The sequence below is a fragment of the Suricata suricatta genome, chromosome 3 (assembly GCF_006229205.1).
Source record: "Suricata suricatta isolate VVHF042 chromosome 3, meerkat_22Aug2017_6uvM2_HiC, whole genome shotgun sequence".
In the NCBI taxonomy this organism is placed as follows: Eukaryota; Metazoa; Chordata; class Mammalia; order Carnivora; family Herpestidae; genus Suricata; species Suricata suricatta.
The window spans coordinates 112,911,849-112,933,911 of NC_043702.1; the positions used below are offsets into that span (position 1 = coordinate 112,911,849).

The 22,063-nt window shown below is 44.5% G+C and overlaps 2 long non-coding RNA genes across 4 annotated transcripts in view; one reads left to right on the top strand and one right to left on the bottom strand.

Annotated features, from left to right (window-relative positions):
• The window catches only part of LOC115287983, a 33,286-nt gene extending 31,684 nt beyond the window's left edge, over positions 1 to 1,602 (top strand). For 2 of the 3 annotated variants that reach the window (XR_003906760.1, XR_003906764.1), the window contains exon 8: positions 1,494 to 1,602. This is a non-coding gene — a long non-coding RNA (uncharacterized LOC115287983). Of the gene's footprint in view, positions 1 to 1,489 lie in introns of all 3 variants that reach the window. The other variant, XR_003906761.1, reaches the window with a different exon arrangement.
• A 1,313-nt stretch (positions 1,603 to 2,915) lies between these two features.
• Positions 2,916 to 21,198, bottom strand: LOC115287985. Its single transcript, XR_003906767.1, has 3 exons — positions 21,042 to 21,198; positions 6,947 to 6,987; positions 2,916 to 3,095 (listed from the first exon to the last, which is right to left on the bottom strand). It is a non-coding gene; the product is annotated as an uncharacterized LOC115287985 (long non-coding RNA).
• Between the last annotated feature and the right edge of the window lie 865 nt (positions 21,199 to 22,063).

Consider the following 22,063-nt stretch of genomic DNA (forward strand, 5'->3'; position numbering starts at 1 on the left):
CAGTTGGACCGTTAACTCGACTTAGCCCCCCAGGCGCCCCATTTTCTTGAACACAGTAACAGTAAAATATTTTAAAGGCACTTATATTCAGGGCTGTTCTAACCTCAGGAATGTAACGGTTTTATAATTGTGGGGGCCTGCATTTACCCAGCACTCACTACCTTTTTACCACACCCACCTTCAGGAAGTTTGACACATGCCTAACGATTTTTGTTACTCATTTTGGGAAAAATAAAATAATTTGGAAAAAAAGACTATTAAAAGTACAAACTACCTTCAAACTCGTAATTCCATATAAAGGCTTGATCAGGTTCAGTTTCAATTTTTTGGCATAAATACTTGACAGGCTGATCATTTCCTACTGTGTCACACCAAGGGCACATGATTCCTGGTGGCTTCTCTTTCTGTGATGACAGTATCTGTTGACAGATACTATTGACTTGATATGTTCATTGTAAAATCCCCATCCCACCCAGCTCTTCACTGATGATTTCAGCCGCCCATGAGAATTATTTTTTAATGCTCGATTCATCTGTGGTTGCAAAATGAAAATATTTTAATTGTATCATTCCTTCTTCATTTATTAGCAGGATCGTTTCTCCTGGATCATTGACCGTGACAGGCAATTCATACAGGAGAGGTGGACTAAATGCTTGCTTCTTTATTTTTCCTTCCTCATTTATTTTCAGAATAAGTGATTCTTTCCTTAACATCCTTGGAAGGTCACCAATGAATCTGTTTTTGGAGCATTCCTAGGAACCTGTGGCTATTATCACACTTGATGGATGTCACTCTGCTGCAGTTATTTATTCACTTATTTATTGGATTCTCAAAATAGCCCACCTTTGGCCAATGCCCCTGTGCCCTTCTGACCCAACAACCCCAGAAATCTTTGACTGCTTGCTTGCTTCTGGTACAACAAGGATGTTCCAGAAGTCAAAGGGGGACGTCAGGGAAAGCAATCAGCAAAATACAGAATATAAGACACCCTGCAGGACAAATTGTTCTGTTTCATAAATTGATTAAGGGGGAAGGAAGGAGGTGAGAAACCAATAGATTGGAAAGACATCAGTTAAACTCAATATCTGGACCTTGCTGTATCCTGATTTAAAAAAAAAAGCTGCAAAAAAAAAAAAAAAAAAACAACGCGCCAGATAATCAAAGATGAACTTATGCGGGTTTGCTTTTGGATGATATTAAGGACTCATCGCTAAAAGTTTGAGGTATGGTAATATGACTGAGGCTACGTTTAAAGACTAAAAAGAACTCTATATTCTAGAGATCGGTTACTGAAGTGTTTCTGGATGGAATGATAACATGCCTGAAATTTGTGTCAAAATAATCTAGTTGAGGTGCAGAAAGTCGGGGAGCTAAAGATGGGGTGAGACTGGCCTTGGGTTCACCATGACTGATGGGGTTCCCTGTGTTGTTCTCTCTGGTTTTCTATGTTTGAAAATTGCATGCTAAATGGTTTACAATTTATTTTAAGACAGAAATCACCCTAGAAGGAAGCTGAAGAACCGGTCATGGTAGAACTACACCAGCTCTTGGGGCGCCTGGGTGGCTCAGTCGGTTAAGCCTCCGACTTCGGCTCAGGTCAGATCTCCCATTCGTGGGTTCGAGCCCCGCGTCAGGCTCTGTGCTGACAGCTAGCTCAGAGCCTGGAGCCTGCTTCCCGTTCTGTGTCTCCTTCTCTCTCTGACCCTCCCCCTCTCATGCTCTGTCTCTCTCTGTATCAAAAATAAATGAAACATTAAAAAAAATTAAAAAAAAAAAAAGAACCACACCAGCTCCAGAAATAAAAGTCGCCTGATTCGGAAATGTGCCGGCCGCGGTGGCCCGAGGAAAGTTCTGGTGAGCAAACCAGGAGACCGGTACTATCTTCCTACTCGTATCGTGTTGCGTCATCCCCACGTGTGGGGCAGGCCTGCGCTAAGGGCTGTGCGTGCACTTACCTCATGAGATCCTCACGCTAACTTGGTGAGATGGGGACTATGAACCCATTCCACAGATGGAAAACCGAGGTTCCCAGAGCCCACTCACTCGACCAGCGGCACATACACGCCTCAAACGGCGCCGTCGGGTCGGGGAGCCCATGCTATTATACAGCAACCTAAGTAGTTTCTTAATAGACGCCAGCCCGGGTCTAAGTGCTTCCTGTCTATTAGTTCATTTAATATGTAGAGTAATAACCCTTCGAGGCTGCTGGTGCGGAGATTCGCACGGACGAGGACGTTGCAGAGCAAGTGCGCCAGACCCCACGGCTGGCGAGTGGCAGGGGCCAGGCCCGTCTGCCCTTTTTGTACCGTTAGCCTCTACCCACTCCCCCTGCACCGAGGGCTCCACACGCCGTCCTTCCTTCCTGAGTCGGTGAACATCTACTGCGCAATCGCAGCAGGCGGCTGGCTTCGCGGCGCTCGGCCCTGGTGATGGAGAAGACGCTTCCCACCGTCCAGCAGCTAATGGGCCCCTGGTGCCTGACCCTCCAGGGACCTGCTCAGGAGATAATGAGGCTGGGGCTCTGCCGCTCCTGCTGCCTACCTGGCTCTTCCTGGTCTGATGCCAAGTTGGACCGAGAATGGAAGCAGCAGCCCCAGGAAGGCTTCTCCTGAACCCTGGAGGGGGGCCTCTGGAGGAGGTGGCCTTGGATCCTGTTGCTTTGCTCGATGACCGTCCTCGCGGGTCCAGCTGGTTCGTGTCCCCCAGGGCACCGTGCCCATTCCTATACTAGAATGTTCTCTCTCTCTCTCCTGCTGGGTTCTGTTCATCCTTCACCTCTTCTCTGCCTTGGCCCTCAGGGAGCATTTAGGACTTAATTCTGGTTGAACCTCAATTGCTACTTACCATTTTACTGTGTAATAGCTTTATTTTTTATTTTTTTTAACATTTATTCATTTTTGAGAGACAGAGACAGAGCATGGACGGGAGAGGGGCAGAGAGAAAGGGAAACACAGACTCCGAAGCAGCTCCAGACTCCCGCTCTTCCTAGAGATGTGCCTCGAACCAAATGATTTGTGTTCTCAATGCCTTAGTTTTCTTCTCTAGAATACAGATGATGGTTTCTTCTTCATGCATGTAGATGTTCAGCACAGTGCCTGGGACAGAACAAATATTCAATACTTGTCAGACCTAGTATTTTTATTATTTAGAATATTTTTAATGTTTATTTTAGAGTGAGAGAAGGGGCAGAGAGAGAGGAGACACAAAATCTGAGCTGTCAGCACAGAGCCTGATGCGGGGCTCGAACCCACGAGCTGTGAGATCATGACCTGAGCCGAAGTTGGTTGCTTCACCGTCTGGGCCACCCAGGCACCCCTTTTATTATTATAACTGTCTAGCAAAGCAAGGCTTTATTAACTAACAACAGCATTATTTTTTTTTCCTACATGTGAAGTCAAATCAGAAAGTTCGGTATGCACGGCTTAGTTGGCTGGGGAGGTGGGGGTGTAGTGGAACAAGAATGGGCACTAAAGGGGTACGGAGGGCGGGGCTCAGTCAGTTGAGCATCTGACTCTTGATTTCAGCTCAGGTCATGGTCTTGTTGTTCATGAGTTCAAGCCCTGCATCGGGCTCTGTGCTGACATCAAAGAACCTGCTTGGGATTCTCTCTCTCTCCCTCTCTCTCTCTGCCCCTTCCCCACTGGCTCTCTCTTTCTCTCTCAAAATAAATAAATAAACTTAAAAAATATGTTTAAAAGGAATGGGCACTAAAGCTGGGCCAGAATTCACACCTGACCTTTGACATTGGCTGAGAGACCGTAGTATTTATAAGTCTCTGTTCATTCCTTTGCAAATTGGAAATAATAAAAGGAATCCCATCAGGTTGTTGTACGGTTCAGAGAACAAATACAAAGCACGGAGCACAGAGCTTAACACAAAATGGATCTTAGGGAAACTATTCTGTTAATATCGTCAAGCCTGCAGTGTCTCCTCTCTACGGAGACTATGTCTGTTAAGTAGAAGAGACTTTGTGGTTGTTCATTGACCCCTCTTTTCTAGAAAGTTTTAGCCCTCTAGACTAATGGTAATACCTCCGTCCCTCTGAATTCTGGTATTTAACTCTACCACTTACTGTCCTACCCTCCCAGGACGCTTGGTGCCTGATGAGCACTTACAAACTGTGCATTGAATGACTCAGTAATTTACTTTTTATGAGATCATCCCCTTCTGTTAACACATTCTTCCCCAGCTTACCAGACCCTCAATCGACCAATGACTGAACTTATCTAACCATTACGTTTTCGTGCTTCCTAACAGTATTCTCAGGGGATAACCTTCATACCTCGGCTCCTTTTGAACTCATTTTTCAAGTAGGGGAACTGAGGCCCAGGTACTGTTCAGTGAGCCATGGGCATGTTTTGTGGTTTGGTTTTGTTTGTTTGGGTCTGCACAATGCTTTTAAGAAATATTGAAGTCGTTGCCAAATTAGACAACTAACAGCCACGTATGAACAGAAAACCCAAATCAGTGGCTTAAATAGAATACAGATTCCTCTTCCATGAAAAAGAAAAACTAGGGCCCCTGGAGGCTCAGTCAGTTGAGTGTCTGACCCTTGATGTCGGCTCAGGTCAGGATCTCATGGTTGGTGAGATCGAGCCCCGAGTTGGGCTCTGCACTGAGGGTGTGGAGCCTGCTTGGGATTCTCTCTCTTCCTCCTTCTCTCTCTGCCCTTCCCAAGCTCTCCCTCTGTTTCAAAATAAATAAATACACTGAAAAAGAAAAAGAAAAAAGATAGGAAATTCAAGGTGGCAACTCCACAGCCAGCAGGAAGCTAGGTCCCTTTCTGTCCTACTCTTCCCAACCCTGGGCTTGCATCCTCACCACTGTGTTAGGACACAAAGGGGCTGCTGGCGCTCTAGCCGTTTGCATTCTTTCAGGAAGGGGAAGACAGAGAGGGGAAAAAGGCACCTCCCAGCTCAGCTGTCCCAGGGGATCACCTGCACAGCCCCACACAAATTCCCCTTTTATCTCGGTATCCACCCAATGGGCAACGGAGACTGGAGCATGTGCTCTTTTATCTGGGAAACTTGCCACCTGGGTGAAAGCAGGGCTCTATTATAAAGAAAAAAGGGGAAATGCAGTGGGTAGGCAGTTTCTGTTACAGTTGTCAACATTTTACACATCAGAGTAGGTCACGCAGATTTTGGGTTTCTCCTGTAAAAATTGGAAGGGAGAGCTGCGTTTGGGGCCAGGGAGAAGAAAAGTGTCCGCTGGATTGGGAGGGAGAGCTGGCGAGAGGGGAGACGCCCCAGGAAGGCTGGCTGAGGGGAAAGGAGGGAGCCAATGTCTGGAGCCGTGAGGAGGGCCGTGGGGGGCGGCCCGAGGTTCTGTGACATTCGCGTTTTGATCTAGCTATGATCGTGGAGGATGCGGTCACCGGAAGGAAAGCAGAGCAACTAGGAAGCTAGCTACTGCAGAGGCCCAGGCTTGAAGTGCTGAGGTCCTGGACCAGCGATGGCAATAGCAATGTACTGCAGAGGCGCCTGGGGCTCAGTTGGTTGAGTGTCCGGCTTTGGCTCAGGTCATAATCTCACGGTTTGTGGGTTCCAGCCCCGTGTCGGGCTCTTTGCTGACGGCTCAGAGCCTGGAGCCTGCTTCGGGTTCTGTGTCTCCTTATCTCTCTGCCCCTCCCCCACTCGCCTTCTGTCCCCTCTCTCTCAAAAATAAACATTAAAAGTTTTTAAAAATTAAAATTAAAAATAAAGAAATGTACCTTAAGCGCCACACGTGATGTTTAATTTCCTAGTGGCCACATTTAAAAAGGGAAAAAGAATCAGGTGAAATTCACTTTCATAGGAGATTTCACTTCTCCTTCGTTTTTTTTTTATTTTTTAATTTTTAAAAAAGTTTATTACTTAAAGTAATCCCTACCCCCAAGGTGGCATCTGAACTTACAACCTTGAGATCAAGAGTCACATTCTGGGGGCACCTGAGTGGCTTAGTGGTCTGAGCTCTTGACTTCAGTTCAGGTCATGATACCACAGTTCTTGGGATCGAGCCCTGAGTTGGGCTCCATGCTGAGTGCGGGGCCTGTTTGGGATTCTCTCTCTTTCTCTCTCTCTCTCTCTCTCTCTCTCTCTCTCTCTCTCGTTCTAACCCTCTCCCCTGCTCGCTTGCTCTCTCTTTTTCTAAAAAATGAAAAATTGAAGAACCAAGTCACATTCTCCACCGACTGAGCCAGCCGAGTGTCCCTGAATTTCACTTTTCTGACATGTTTAAAATATTATTATTATCTGAACATGTAGTTTGTATAAAAATTATCAGTAATATAGTTCCTATGCTTTTTGTACTAAGTCTTTGAAAGCCAGTATATATTTTGCCCTTATGGCACATCTCAATTCAAATGCCAGATTTTCATCAGAAATACTTGGTGCGGGAGGACCTGGGTGGCTCAGTTGGTTAAGCATCTTGCTTTGGTGCAGGTCATGATCTCACAGTTTTTGAGTTCGAGCCCCAAGTCAGGCTCTGTGCTGACAGCTCAGCGCCTGGAGCCTGCTTTGGATGCTGTATGTGTGTGTGTGTGTGTCTCTGCCCCTCCCCTACTCATACTCTATCTTTCTCTCTCAAAAATAAATAAATATTAAAAAAAGAATAAACACTTGGTGCACAAAATTTATAGTTGAGACAGTATATCCACATACCTACATTATCCCAAATATATTTAATAATTTTTCCAACAACTGGACCGCCTGTGTGGTTAAGTTGGTTAAGCATCTAGCTCTTTGTTTTGGCTCAGACCATGAGCTCACAGTTTGTGGGATCGAGCCCCTCATGGGGCTCGCCGCTGACCTCGAGGGGCCTGCTTGGGATTCTCTCTCCTGATCTCTCTGCCCCTCCCCCACTCATATGCACCTTCTCATTTTTCCAACAACTGAATTGAGTGTTTTTAAATTTATGTTACCTAAAACTCAAGAAAGTTAAAAATTCACTTCTTGATCACACTTACCTCATTTCAAGTCCCAATAGCCACAGGCAACCAGTGGCTCCCTGTGGGACAGAAAGAGGACGCATCCTGAGACACAGGGCTTGGAAAAGATGTTCATCAGAAGGAACGCCGCACACCCATATTATCGTCACCAGAAAAGGCATTTTGCACCTTCCCTAGACTCCCCACCTTCTTTTACATCTCCTGTCCCTTCACCTAGGATGTTTTTCCCTTTCTTTTTTCACCCGAAAATGTCTGTATTTTTGAAGCCTCCATTCAGAGGTCACCTCTGTGAAATCTACCCCATGTGTCCCAGGCTTGGTAAGTTGCTCCATCCTGTTTTCACACTTTTGTAGATCTCAGTGTTTTTGCAGTGGGGAATCATGTCTTAACAGTCTCTGAATCCCTACCGCATAGCACGTGCCTTCTCAAGAAAGGATACCGAGTGAAGAGGACCTTCTGTTTAGCCTGCACCTTGTTTCTCTCTGGGCACTTCGGTCTGTCACATTTTTAAAAAATGTTTTTATTTATTTTTGAGAGAGAGAAAGAGAGAGAGAGGAGGGCAGAGAGAGAGAGAGGGAGACACAGAATCAGAAGCAGGCTCCAGGCTATGAGCTCTTGGCACAGACCCTGACGCGGGGCTTGAACTCATCAATTGGAGCCAAATCCACGTTAGTCACGCATCACCATGCTTTAGATGACAGGAAACAGAGTGAGCTGAGATGACATCAATCCACAGGGAGGCAGGCTGGCCACATCGATTAAAGTTTTTTTAAGTTTTTTATTTATTTTGAGAGAGAGAGGAAGGCCAGAGAGAGAGGAGGACAAAGGGTCGGCCGTGGGCTCCGAGCTGACAGACAGCACAGAGCCCACTGCAGGGCTCGAACTCATGATCCATGAGATCATGACCTGAGCCGAAGCTGGACCCTTAACTGACTGAGGCACCTACTTAAAAGTTTAGGTGCATATGGCCTTTGATCCTCCGAATTCTCCTTTTAGGAATTTATTGTGTAGGACTATTTGCATAAATATATAATCATGTGTGGAACAAGGGGGACCTTTATATTGTTCATTATTATTTTGAAAATCTGGAACAGCCCCCACATCCACTGGTATTAGATGGTTAAATGAAATGTAGTATGTCCATACAATGGAGTACTATGCAGTTGCTGCCAAGAATAAAATCTCTCTCTGTAAATATAAATATATACATATATCTTTCTATATATTTAAAAAAATTTTTAATGTAAACTCCACCCTACACATGAGGCTTGAACTCACAATCCCAAGATCAAGAGTCGTATACTCTATGACTGAGCCAGCCAGGTACCCCCCGCTCTGTTTAAAAAAAAAATTTTTTTTAACATTTATTCATTTTTGAGAGACAGAGAGAGAGTACAAGCAGGGGTGGGGCAGAGAGAGAGGGAGACACAGAATTAGAAGCAGCTCCAGGCTCTGAGCTGTCAGCACAGAGCCCAGTGTGGGGCAGGGCTCGAACTCATGATCCATGAGATCATGACCTGAGCTGAAGTCGGATGCTCAACCGAGTGAGCTGCCCAGGCGCTCCTGAAGCTTCCTTTTCATTCAAAGATTAATTGGTTGATGAAAGGTAAGCAAAGAAAAAAAAAAAGAAAACCCAAAAATCAGTGTTATTGCTTTAAAAAATTTTTTTAATGTTTTTATTTATTATTGAGAGACAGAGAGAAACAGAGCATGAGCAGGGGAGGGACAGAGAGAGAGGGAGATACAGAATTGGAAGGAGGCTCCAGGCTCTGAGCTGTCAGCACAGAGCCCAACTCGAGGCTTGAACTCACAAACTGTGAGATCATGACCTGAGCCGAAGTCAGATACTGAACCGACTGAGCCACCCAGGTGCCCCCAGTGTTATTGCTTCTGAAAGGAATGACAAAAGTCATGCTGTTTGCAGGGATAAAAATGCAGATAGAATTTTTATAGCATTTGGGATTCCTGTAATGCTGTATTCTTGAAATATTTCAAAGCCCAGTCTGAGCATCTATATTTAAACCTTAAAAGGCAGGTCATTCAAACTCTCCAGGGGAAGGGAAAGAAGGCAAAAGAATAGATGTGTCCCGAAAGACTGTGGGGATGAACACTGTCTTCATTATATTTAATCTAAAAGTAGACATCTTCAGGCCACTAGTATATTGTTAGTCTTTTCTTGTTGGCAAAAGGGCCATCTGTCTTTGAAAACCTAGATCAGATCTGTATATATTTACAGTACTTGTGAGTGGGGTAGGAGCACTATGGACGACAGCGGCAATGTGAAAGGTGATCTGTGATATTTCTTTCTTTCTTTCTTCCTTTCTTTCTTCCTTTCTTCCTTCCTTCCTTTCTTCCTTCCTTTCTTTCTTTCTTTCTTCCTTTCTTCCTTTCTTTCTTTCTTTCTTTTTCTTCTTTCTTTCTTCTTCCTTTCAACTTATTTTTTATTTATTTTTTAAGTTTACATCCAAGTGAGTTAGCACACAGTGCAACAATGATTTCAGGAGCGGATTCCTTCATGCCCCTCACCCGTTTAGCCCACCCCACCTCCCCTAACTCCTCTAGCAACTCTCTGTTTGTTCTCCATATTTAAGAGTCTGTTATGTTCTGTTCCCCTTCCTGTTTTTATGTTATTTTTGCTTCCCTTCCATTATGTTCATCTGTTTTATATGTTAAAGTCCTCATATGAGTGAAGTCATAAGAGATTTGTCTTTCTCTGACTAATTTCACTTAGCATAATACCCTTGAGTTCAATCCATGTAGTTGCAAATGGTAAGATTTCATTCTTTTTCATTGCTGAGTAATACTCCATTGCATATATATACACCACATCTTCTTTATCCATTTATCTGTTGGTGGACATTGGGCTCTTTCCATACTTTGGCTATTGTGGATAGCGCTGCTATAAACATTGGGGTGCACGTGCCTCTTTGAAACAGCACACCTGTAATCCTTGAATAAATACCTAGTAGTGCAATTGCTGTGTCGTAGGGTAGTTCTATTTTTAATTTTTTGAGGAACCTCCACCCGAGGAATTTCCAGAATGGCTGTGCCAGTTTTCATTCCCACCAGCCATGCAAAAAAGAGACCCTCTTCCTCCACATCCTCGCCAGCATCTGCTGTTGCCGGAGTTGTTAACATTAGCCATTCTGACAGTTGTGAGGTGGTATCTCGTTGTGGTTTTGATTTGTATTTCCCTGGTGATGAGTGATGTTGAGCATTTTCTCATGTGGTTGTTAGCCATCTAGATGTTGTCTTTGGAGAAGGGTCTATTCATGTGACATCATTTTTCTATGCCTCGAAACAGGAAGACCAATCTATCAAAGTATATGTGGTCAAACTGTCAGGTCAGTGAAATTCTGTTATTATACAAAGTCTGTCACATGTTTTTCATTCCTGACGTACCCCTCACAATGTCTAGTGACGATTTCAACTTATGTTCAACAACTAAATGCGCAACGTCTATCTTGTGCCAAACCCAGTGGGAGGTGCTGGGGTGCCAGAGAAGGGAAGATCTGTTTCCTAGTCTGACGTTACTCATATCGAGCAGGGACGGCAGCCGCGGCAATAGCCAACTGTAATGCAACAGAGTGCGTGCTTGCTGCAGAGGTTCACGGCCCGGTACCCAACCCTGGTCAAGGTTACCTCATTTCCCCAGTTCTGAGGTACCCGTTGATGTCTCTGTCATCGAGAGGCATCTTACAATTCATGGTGTCTTGCAATTATTATTGGTGACTTTGTCTGTTTTTCTTTAATGACGCACGAAACAATGGAGCATCTTACAATCAATGGCACCCTCAATACACTGGTTGTCTCTTTTAAGAAAAGTTTTTATTTATTTATTTTGAAGGAGAGCATGCAGGGGAGGGCAGAGAGGAAAGAAAAGAAAGAGAATCCCAAGCAGGTTCTGCACTGCCAGTGCAGAGCCTGATGCAGGGATTGAATTCATGAACCTTGAGATCATGACCTGAGCCAAAATCAACAGTCCAACGCTTAACTCCTGGAGCCACCCTTACATTGGTTGTGTGTTGGGGACACATAGAAATGAAAGAGATTCTTGAGCTGGGTCTCTGAAGAGTGAGCAGGATTTTTGCTTGGGGGAAAAGCAATGCATGAGGCTGAAATCCACTGATTTTAAGCTTTTGAGTCAGAAGACCTGAGTCCTAACTTCAGAGTCTCTGGGCCATTTCTTGCTTGACAGCGAGAGTGTAGTGAAGACGGTAGGTGACAGCTGACCCTCATTTGACAAGTGCTGTGTGTCCAGCAATGTTCTAAGGGTTTTAAATAAATTAACTTCTTTAGTTCCCAAAACAAGCCTGGGAGATCAGATGCTATTATTATCTCCTTCTTAAAAGTGAGGAACCTGTAGAGATTAAATTACTCATGATTACACAGCAACGTAAGTGGTGAATTAAAACCCGGGAGACTGGCTACCGCTGTCACTGACACAAAGCTGTTAAATGAGTTTTTGCCGGAATGTTGCACAAATATTACTTACTATTTAACGCAAGGAAGAAGGCTTTTTAGGCAAAGAGACAATTAGGGGCAAAAGCCACAAGACGTGAAAGCACAGAGGAATTCCTTTCGACTGTGTGGAGGAGGGCTGATGCAGGCAGGCTGGGTGCTGGGGTTAGCATGAGACAGGGACTACTGCTGTCAGATTAGAAAGTGCTTCACAGAGCACTTGTGCTCTGGGACGTCATCTCTAGACAACAGAGCACTGGCAGATACTTTTGAGCAGGGGAGTGACTCAGTCGCAGCTGCGGCTTAGAAAGATGACAGGCTGTGGTGAGAAGGTGGATTTAAGTGGAGCAGGATGAAGGTTCAGGGGCCCCTCAGGAGGTGGACCCCTTGGTGCAGGGTGGACAACGGGCCTGCTCACGGGCGCCAGTCATGGGCGGGCCCAACAGGGGTGGCTGGAGATGCATTTCGGAAGGAGATCTGAGCCACCTCCCATGAAGGCAAGGGTAGCTCCCCTCATACAGCTCACAGGAGGGCAGGTGCATGCCACGGGAGAGCCGGCCAACACGCGACTGCAGGCCAGGGGTTGGGAATCCATGCACGTCCGAGTAAAGCTGGCTTGTGTATCATGACGTTCTTGTTTTTAATTTAACTTAATGTTTTCATTTTAATGTTTATTTATTTATATGTTAATTTTTTTAAAAAACATTTATTCATTTTTGAGAGACAGAGTATAAACAGAGGAGAGGCAGAGAGAGTGAGACACAGAATCTGAAGCAGGCTCCAGGCTCTGAGCTAGCTGTCAGCACAGAGCCTGATGCAGGGCTCAAACTCACAAACTGTGAGATCATGACCTGAGCCGAAGTTGGACATTTAACCGACTGAGCCACCCAGGTGCCCTTACCATATCATTCTAGAGATTGTTTTTATTTTTAGAGGGAGAGTGTGTGAGCAGGGGAGAAGGGCAGAGAGAGAGAGAGAGAGAGAGAGAGAGAGAATCTAAAGCAGGCTCCATGTTCTATGGGAGCCAGACACAGGGCTTGATCCCACAACCCTGGGAGCATGACCTGAGCTGAAATCAAGAGTCAGATGCTCTACTGATGTGAGCCAGCCAGGCGCCCCTCTACAGAGATTGTTCAGTTTGGTTTGGGTTTGGTGCGGTTCTTAGCACCACAGCACAGCACGCTACTTCAATCCTGACCCCGTGTTGCCTCATGTCTTTCGCAAGCCTGTAGGAGTGCTCACGGTGAGCCCACAACCAGCGAGCCTGGAGGCGACCAAGGGCATTGGCCTAAGTTAGTGGCAAAGGCCTCAATTTCCAGAGGAGTCTGGTGGGGAGAGATGCCACTGATGGTCAAGGGTAACTGAGTGTCCGCTGTGCCCAGAGTGTTAGGGAAGGGACTTACAGGCTAAGGAATAAGGGAAGTGTCTTTGTCAGCCGAGAGGCCGGGAAGAGAACAGGGAGAAAAGTACTTTAAAGAGCATATCAGACAATGGGATGAACAAGTGAACACTAAGGGCAGAGCCAGTGTGGGAGAGCAGCCGTGTCTGCTGCGTGTGGCAGCCGTAGCCCTCCAGCTCACGCTGCATGGGGGCTGAGCCGCCTGGACGGAAGCACCCAGATCCCAAGTGGGTTTGGCTCAATTCTCATATTCAGAAATCACGGTGGCCAAAGAGAAAGAAAAAGACAATGTCACTCAGAAGCTCTGACTTTGGGGGGTGCCTAGGTGGCCAAGTCGGTTAAGAGTCTGACTTCAGCTCAGGTCATGATCTTGCAGTTCATGAATTTGAGCCCCGCGTCAGGCTCTGTGCTGACAGCTCAGAGCCTGGAGCCTGCTTCAGATCCTATGTCTCCCTCTTTCTCTGTCCCTCCCTTGTTCACGCTCTCTCTCTCTCTCTCTCTCTCTCTCTCTGTCTATGTCTCTCAAAAATAAATAAACGTTGACAAAATGTATTAAAATCAAAAGAAGCTCTGAATTTGGGAGTGTCTCTCTCCAGCCCTGTGATTCTAGTCCACCTTTCCAGGTGCCATGGCTGTTCCCATGAGGCAACGAGACGGTGTCATTCTGTGTCAGCCTGAGTGTGCTCATCCCTGGGATTGCACCGGTAAACCGGAAGTTCAGAGATGGCCATCAGTGATGTGGCATTCTCCACCAGGGGAACAGTACTGGTCATGCCAGGCAAGACTGGGACTCCAGGAAGTGCTGGGTGACTCCCAGGAAGGGGAGGGAACTGACCTGTCAGCACCCCAGGAAGCCAGAGAAGGCAGCTTCCCTCCCCTCCACACCACATCCCACACCTTAATATTCCAAGTAGTTCTGAGAGCTTCCAGAAGCTATCAGAGCAGAGCAGAGGGAGGGCCTGGCTTTCTCTGGGGAAGTTGGTTTGCTTTGAGTCAGAGCCATCTAATTGGGAATATAGTACAAGCCACAAAGGTCATTAAACAAAATTTAGCAGCCCCATTATAAAAAGTTAAAAGACACAGGTGAAAATATTATGTGAAATATTATATTTGACACGCAATCAATGTAAAAATGTATTAATGAGGCATTTTACTCAGTTCCTTTGTGTTAGTCTTCAGATTCCAGTGTGCATTTTCCGCTCACATTTCAGTTTGGAATGTTTGCATTTGAAATGTTCAATAGCTACATGTGGACATGCACAGGTCTAGACACCTACACTTGGGCAGCCAAAGTAAAGCACCAGAAGCATTGTATCTGGTTTGGGGGGGCCAGGGGCTGGAGTCTTCTCTGCCCATGTCTCGCTCAACTTAGGGGGTGTCCTCACTGAGGACGGCGCTGCCTCTCTCCCCGGCGGCTGCCCTCCACCCAGCGTCCACCAAATTTTGAAAACTTTCTTGAAAGACAGTGGGATTTTTTTTTCTTTTCCAGATGTGGGATATCTAGGCCCTTCAGCACAGACTGCAAGGTAGGGGCCTCTTCTTGTTCTGCTCTAAGGCTGGTATTGAAGCTTGGTACCGTTATTTCAACTCCTGGATCAAGCTAAGCCAAAATCCAGCTCTACCTATAGACATTTGAGTTATGTGTGTCCTCTCTTCTCTTTGAGGATGTTTATGAAGGGTTCTCTGTCAAGTACAGCTGAAAGAGACCTAACTGATATAAGGTTAGGACCTATAAGGAAGTGTTAACTTCCTTTCAATGATCTGGAGCTGGATGATCATCAAGGGACCTGCCAAAGCCCCTCTGTTCTTGGGGCTGTCCGAACAAGTTACTCTCCAAAATGTCAGCTGTCATACGGGTTTCTCTAACTGTAGGTAAGCAGACGAATTGGACTATCTCAAACAGGTGCTCCCAAGTTTGCTCAGAGTTTCAGGCAAATGCGTATGTTACTAACATTCTGATTTTCACAACATCCTTCGCTTATTTCAGAATCATGGGAAGCCCATTAAACAATTCCTCGGAAGCACTGGTAAAAAACCAAAATCTTTGGAATATGAGAATTCCTGAACAGACAGATATATTGCTATTTTGTTAAAGTTTATTTAATTTGAGAGAGAGAAAGAGAGCAAGTGCAGGGGGAGGGGCAGGAAGAGAGGGAGGGAGTGAGAAAGAGAAAGAGAGAGAGAGGGAGAAAGAGAGAATCCCAAGCAGACTCTGTTCTGTCAGGACACAGCACACACAGCCCAATGCGGGGATCAGTCCCATGAACTGTGAGATCATGACCCGAGCCAGTATCAAGAGTTGGCCGCTTAACTGACTGATACACTCTGGTGCTCCAGTATATTCCTATTTTTTTCATGGGATTTTTCTATACACTAACAATGAACAATCTAAAAAGGAAATTAAAGGGGCACCTGAGTGGCTCAGTTGGTTGGGCGGCCGCATCCAGCTCAGGTCATGATCTCACAGTTTGTGGGTTCGAGCCCCATGTCAGGCTCTGTGCTGACAGCTCAGAGCCTGGAGCCTGTCTTCAGATTCTTTGTCTCCCTCTTTCTCTACCCCACCCCTATTCATGTTCTGTCTCCTTCTTTCTCTCAAAAAATAAATAAAACATTAAAAAAAATGTTTTAAAAAAGGAAATTAAAACCCATCTATTTACAGTAGCAGCAAAAAGATTAAAATATTTCAGAGCAAATAACAAGGAAGTGAAAGACTTCTACATTGAACACTACAAAACATAGCCTAAAGAAATTAAAGAAGACACACATAAGTGGAAAGAAATTGTGTGTTTGTGGATTAAAGACTTAATAATGTTAAGGTGTCAGTATTACCCAAAGCAATCTATAGACTCACTGCAAATCCCAGCCAAAATTTCAATGACATTGTTTCCAGAAATAGAGAAAATCCTAAAATTTGTATGGAATCACAAGGGACTCTAAATAGCCAAAACAATTTTGAAAAAGAAGAACAAATTTTGGAGGACTCAACTTCCTTATTTCGAAACATATTACAAAGCTACATATTACACATTAAAACAGTGTGGTACTGGCCTAATGATAAAACATAGAGACCAAAAGGAATGGAATAGAAAGCCCAGAAATAGATGCTCACATCTATGGTCAAATGACCTTCAACAGGGTAACAAGTCCACTCAGTGGTGAAAGGACATTCTCTTTAACAACTGGTGTTGGGAAAATTGGATGTCCATCTAGGGAAGAATGAACTTGGAATCTTATCTCATTTTATGCACAATAATTAAATCAAAATGGATTAAACCCCCCCCCCCCACCAACTAAACTCAAAGAAAACTTTTGGGAAAACTTGAAGACACTAGATTAGGCAGTGACTTCTTGGATGACACAAGCCTAGGCAACAATAGCACAAACTGACAAATTAGATGACATCAAACTTAAAACTTAATGTGCATGAAAGGCCAAAATCAACGGAATGAAAAGGCAACCTACAGAATGGGAGAAAATACTTGCAAGTCATATATCAGATAAGGGGTTAATATTCAGAATATATAAAGAACTCCTACAACTCAACCACAAAAATTCAAGTAATTCGATTTAAAAATGGGCAATGGTAGGGCACCTGGGTGACTCAGTCAGTTAAGCATCTGACTCTTGATTTCAGCGCAGGTCATGATCTCACAGTTTGTGAGCCTGAGTCCCGTGTTGGGCTCTGTGCTGAGAGCGAGGAGCCTGCTTGAGATTCTCTCTCCCACTCCCCTCTGCTCCTCCCTTGCTTGTGTGCTCACACTCTCTGTCAAAATGAATAAAAAATGGGCAATGGACTTGAATAGACTTTTCTCCAAAGATGATGTACAACTAGCCAACAAGTACATGAGAAGATGGTCAACATCCCTACGCGTCGGAGAGATGTAAATCAAAACCACAATGAGATACCAACTATACTCGCCATAATGGCTACCATCAAAAAATCAGAAAATTGTTAAGTGTTGGGAGATGTGGAGAAATTGGACCCCTGTGCAGTGTTGGTGGGGTTGAAAATGGGTGCAACCACCATGAAAAGCAATACAACAGTTCTTCGAAAAATTACAAATAAAACTACCATATCCAGGAATCCCACTTCTAGATATATATCTACAAGCTTCAAAAGCAGGGTCTCAAAGGACTATTTCCATCCCGTATTCCTAGCAGTATTACTCACAATGGCCAAGAGGTGGAAGCAACCCCAATGTCCACTAATAGAGGAATAAACAAGATGTAGCATATTGTTTAGCCTATAATGTAGGGGATTTAGCCTAAATGTCAGGGATATTATTTAGCCTTAAAAAGGAGGGAAATCCTGTTACACGCTGTAACAAGGCTGAAGCTTGAGACATTATGCTAAGTGAAATAAATAAGCCAGTCACAAAATGACAAGTACTACGTGACTCTACTTGTATGAGGTGTCTAAAGTGGTCATATTCATGGGAACAGAAGGTAGAATCGTGATTTCCAGGGGCTGGAAGGAGCAAGGGGCTGGGGGGTGGGGGAAGAGCAGTTGTTTAATGAAAGAGAGTTTCACTTCTACAAGATGCGAAAGTTCTGGAGATCTGTTGCACAACAACGTGAGCATAACACTACCGAACTGCACACTTAAAAAGGGTTAAGATGGTAAACTTTTTAAAAAAGGGACGTCACCTGGCCTCTTCCTATCTTAATGCATCTATGGTTGGTGCATTAAGACGCATCTTCTTTTTTTTTCAATTTTTTAACTTAATCTGTTTATTCGGAGAGAGAGAGCGAGAGAGAGAGAATGAGTGGGGGAGGGGCAGAGAGAGAAAGAATCCCAGGCAAGCTCCACACTGTCGGTGTGGAGCCTGAAGTGGGGCTTGAACTCATGAACCATGAGATCATGACCTGACTGGAAACCAAGAGTCGGACACTTAACAGACTGTCACCAAGTGCCCCAAGACACGTATTCTTCTGTGAACAGTGTTACCTTCTCTTCAGGCATTGGAGATCTACGGATTCATCAATTCATGGTCATGACCGGAGATTGTCTTTAGGCAAATCTGTTCATAATTAGGAAGACAGGCTGATGCCTTTCTTCCCCCATTCACTATGCACTTGTTGGTCTGTTTCAGTAAGGGAATCTCTGAAGTGACTCCACCATGACAGGGAGGGGCTTACACAGAATGTAACTAGCTGGGGGAGGTGATTATTGCACACCATCTTAGAAGCCCTGTAACACACTCCCGGACCATTCTTTTGAAGTGACAGCCCCCAGCATTCGTGCCCGCCGTGTTCTTTACCGTAGCTTTTATGAGGCACTTCAAATAGCCATTTCACAGTGTTCTCCCCATTCACGGCTGAGTCTATTATGTAATTTGTTCAGGGTCACAGAGTAATAATCATAATCAGATCTCACAAGTCTTAATCTGTTAGGTGTCCCATCTCACAGGGCATCTGTTTATTTTTTCACTATTACATACAAATCAACCTCACATTTATCATTTGTGGAAAATCAGTGATGTGCTTTATGGTGCTATATAAATAATGGGTTTTGGAGCAACTGCTTTTTTTTTCTATTTTTACCATAAGCATACTTAGATGTACCTATAAGAAGCCTTCCTATGTCACAATTGGTTTCTTTGAATCAAAATCCAAACAAGATGTACACAGTACATCTGGCTGTTATATTTCTTCAGTTTCTTTTGGTTAAGAGTGATCTTCCCTCCTCCATGTCTCTTTCTTCAATGCCATCGACAGATGGAAGACACCGGTCTAGTTGTCCAGTACAATATCCCACATTTTGGATTTGCCTGTTGACTTCCTTCTCCTTCATTTAACTCATTGTTCCATTGTGTCTCTGCTCCCTCCCCTTCTCCCCCACCATTTCCTGTAAATGAAAGCTGGGTCTGGGAGCTCCATTAGATTCAGATTCAATTTCTTTGGCGAGAAGATTTCATATTGGGGTGCTATAGCCATGGGTAAATTAATAAAAGTGCCTACAAAATCAAGCAATGTTGAGATCTCTCCTAAAGACGTCCTGGCATGGGGCATAAAAACTCCAAAGTCCAGCCGCTGGCTTCAGCCATTTTTTCTGCTCTTGTTCATGTTGGCCAGCATTGATTACGTATTTGCATCATTGTCTAAAGCAGAGAAGACAACCTAAGGGCCTCCGTGAATAAGGAAGGTGCCGAGAATGAGTGGGTGTGTATCCTTCTGGTTCTTTGATGCAAGCCACAGAAATGAACTCTGCTCCCATATGAAAAGTACTCCATTGAAAGGATATAGGATGGCTTTTAGAATCTGTAGGTAAGCTGGAGAACTGGGGCTCAGAAAAAGGATGGAAGTGTCAGGAAGCTGGGCAGAAGCACCCATAACCAAGGTCACTCCATAGGATCCTACTGGATGGGAGGCTTACCACCAGCATCAGACGGTCCGGCCACCTTCTGCCCCTAGACCTTGCTCAATGAATGGTTCTTAACCATCTCTCTATCTTTGTGTCCCTTGATCAAGATTCAGAGTTCTGGGTGGGGCAACTGATTTGCCATCTTGGCTCACATGTCCACTCCCTCCTGCCAGAGGTTTGGAATGGGGGGTATCTAGACACTTTGGCATCTGTAATGGAATAGTTGGTCTCTCTCCCCTTCCCACTTAGAAAATGGGAGATCAATCCTAACTAGAAACCGTGTAGCCAAAAAACCCAGCAAATACCCATCAAATACCTAGTGCACAGGACGAATTGGATTAATGATGAGATACGCTCAAAGCACAGGTGACTAGGAATCATTGAGGAGAAGGAGGGTTTTCAAGCATAACTGTGGTCAAGGCTTTTGGCCAAACACCTACATCCGATGACCTGTGGTGGTGGTCACACTGTAGCAGGCGTCAGAATCACCTGGAGGGCTTGTTGACCCGCAGAACACGGAGCCCCACCTCTGCAGTTTCTGATTCTGTGGATCTGGGAAGGCGTCCAAAAGCTTTCTATATCTGTCGGGATTATGGGCAATGCTGGTGCTCCCGGTCTCGAGTCTATACCCTGAAAACTACCAGGTTAGGTTCCAGATCAATAACCCTACGTTATGTTCTCACTCAGATATGTGTGTAAGTGATTCAAGCTTCAGAAGGATTCTTCACACTGTGACTCTGTGCTCTAGCATTTCCTGTAAATCTGATTTCTTCCCCTACACTGTTTAGCTTCTTGAACTTGATATCCCCACGTTATGTGTCTCCGGCTTCAAATCCTGGGTTCCATCCCTATTCCTTATGTGTCACAGACTTAATTCTTCTCAGCACCCTGGTCACTCTCCTACGGATTCTTTTTAGATCCCTATTGTACCTGTTAACATGAGGGACCCAGAGTTTGAAACCTATTCCGGATGGAGTCTGACTGTTGTAGGGCACACACAAGAAGTATCCTCCCTCACACCGTCCCTTAATGGTCTGTTAATTTCCTTCCTAGCTCAATCATATGATTAGCCTCATTTTGAGGGATTTATCCATGAAAGTACAGGCCAATCTTCCTTCTTCCTCCATTTTTCCCTTCCTTCCTTTCTTCCTTCCTCCCTTCCTCCCTCCCTCTCTCCCTTCTCTCCTCTTCTCATATCTCCTCTCTTCTTCCTTCCTTCCATGCTTCTTAATGTCCATATCCTCTCATTGTAAAATTGATCATGGAAGTCTAAGTCTAGGATTTAACATTGAACCTTGACCTATCATATTTGCTTGTTATGATATTTTAATCTTAAATTACCTGGGCACCTGGGTGGTTCAGTCGGTTGGAACATCCAACTTCAGCTCAGGTCATGATCTTGAGGTCAGTGAGTTCCAGCCCTATGTCAGGCTCTGTGCGGACAGCTCAGAGCCTAGCTGCTTCTGATTCTGTGTCTCCCTCTCTCCACCTCTCCCCCTGCTCATGCTCTCTCTTTCAAAAATAAATAAACATTAAAAAAATTTAATCTTAAATTACCTGTGATATAATTATCGTGACTTGAAACTTTGTGACAGCTAAACATATGATCAGCATAGTACAAACATTCATTCATTCATTTATTCAATAGGTGTTCATGTGTTTTATTATATTATAGTCACTGTTCTGGTCCCAAGCATTAATAAAACGTTGATCAGAACAGGGCCAAGGTTAGAGCCTATTGGACATACTCCTAGGAATACACTGGCCGCTAATCCACCCTTTGAAGGTTTCTATCTTGCATCCATTATCGCTTTACCAAAATCTATTTTCACCTAGTTTTCCTGATGATACTTTGTTTATGAATGTGACTTCGGGTTTCTGGCACATACCTTGATGGAGTGAGAGCCACACTGTCGAGCAAGGGGACGCGAGGACTAGCATATTCTTTGATTCAGACGACACTGTGGTCCCTGACTTGGGTCACTAGAGCGAGGTGTGCATCCGAGGTGTGCGCTCACTGCGATGAATCACTGTCAGGTCAGTCCTGTTCTCAGAGTGTTGGTTTCCTCATCTCAAAAAAGGGAAACAAAACCAAACCTGCAAGGTTGTTATGAGGATTAGACGTAATATACTGGAAGTGTCCAGTGCACACTATTCTTTTGAATGTGGCATGTGGAAAACATCGTAGGAAGAGAAGGATTTCAAGTGAGGGGAAACCAGATGTTTTTCAAATCCTATCTAAATTCAGGAAAAGGGGCGCCTGGGGGGCTCAGTCGGTTAAGTGTCCCACCTCGGTTCAGGTCATGATCTCACCATTAGTGAGTTCGATCCCCGCGTTGGGCTCTGTGCTGACAGCTCAGAGCCTGGAGCCTGCTTCAGATTCTGTGTCTCCTTCTCTCTCTGCCCCTCCCCTGCTTGAGCTCTGTTTCTGTCTCTCTCTTTCTCAAAAATAAACATTAAAAAAAAGTTTTTTTTAATTCAGGAAAAGCTTTGATTCAGGGATTTGTAAATCAGAGAATTAAGCAGCATCAACAAAAATGATGATCAAACAATTTAAAACATTTTACTCTGATCTTTAACTTCAGTGAACTGGTTTCCTAGGTTGTTAAAATATACAATATGGTCATTTCGTTTTTTCACTCATAATCTGTGGCAAGGTTTGCTTCACTACTATTGCTGTATTACTATGCAGTGGAAGACCTCCCAAGGCTCCGAGAGAATAAGCACATTTTATTTCTCTGGGCTTCGCATGTAAAATAAGGACTTTGTATAGGATTTTGGAAGGATTATATGCCATGACATTTCCCTTGTTATTCTAAAAGGACGGTAACAAGACGTTAATTAAATAATACAAATATTTGCATGTGGCTTTGGAATAGAACACAAACAAAAAAACCTGGTAACTCTATCT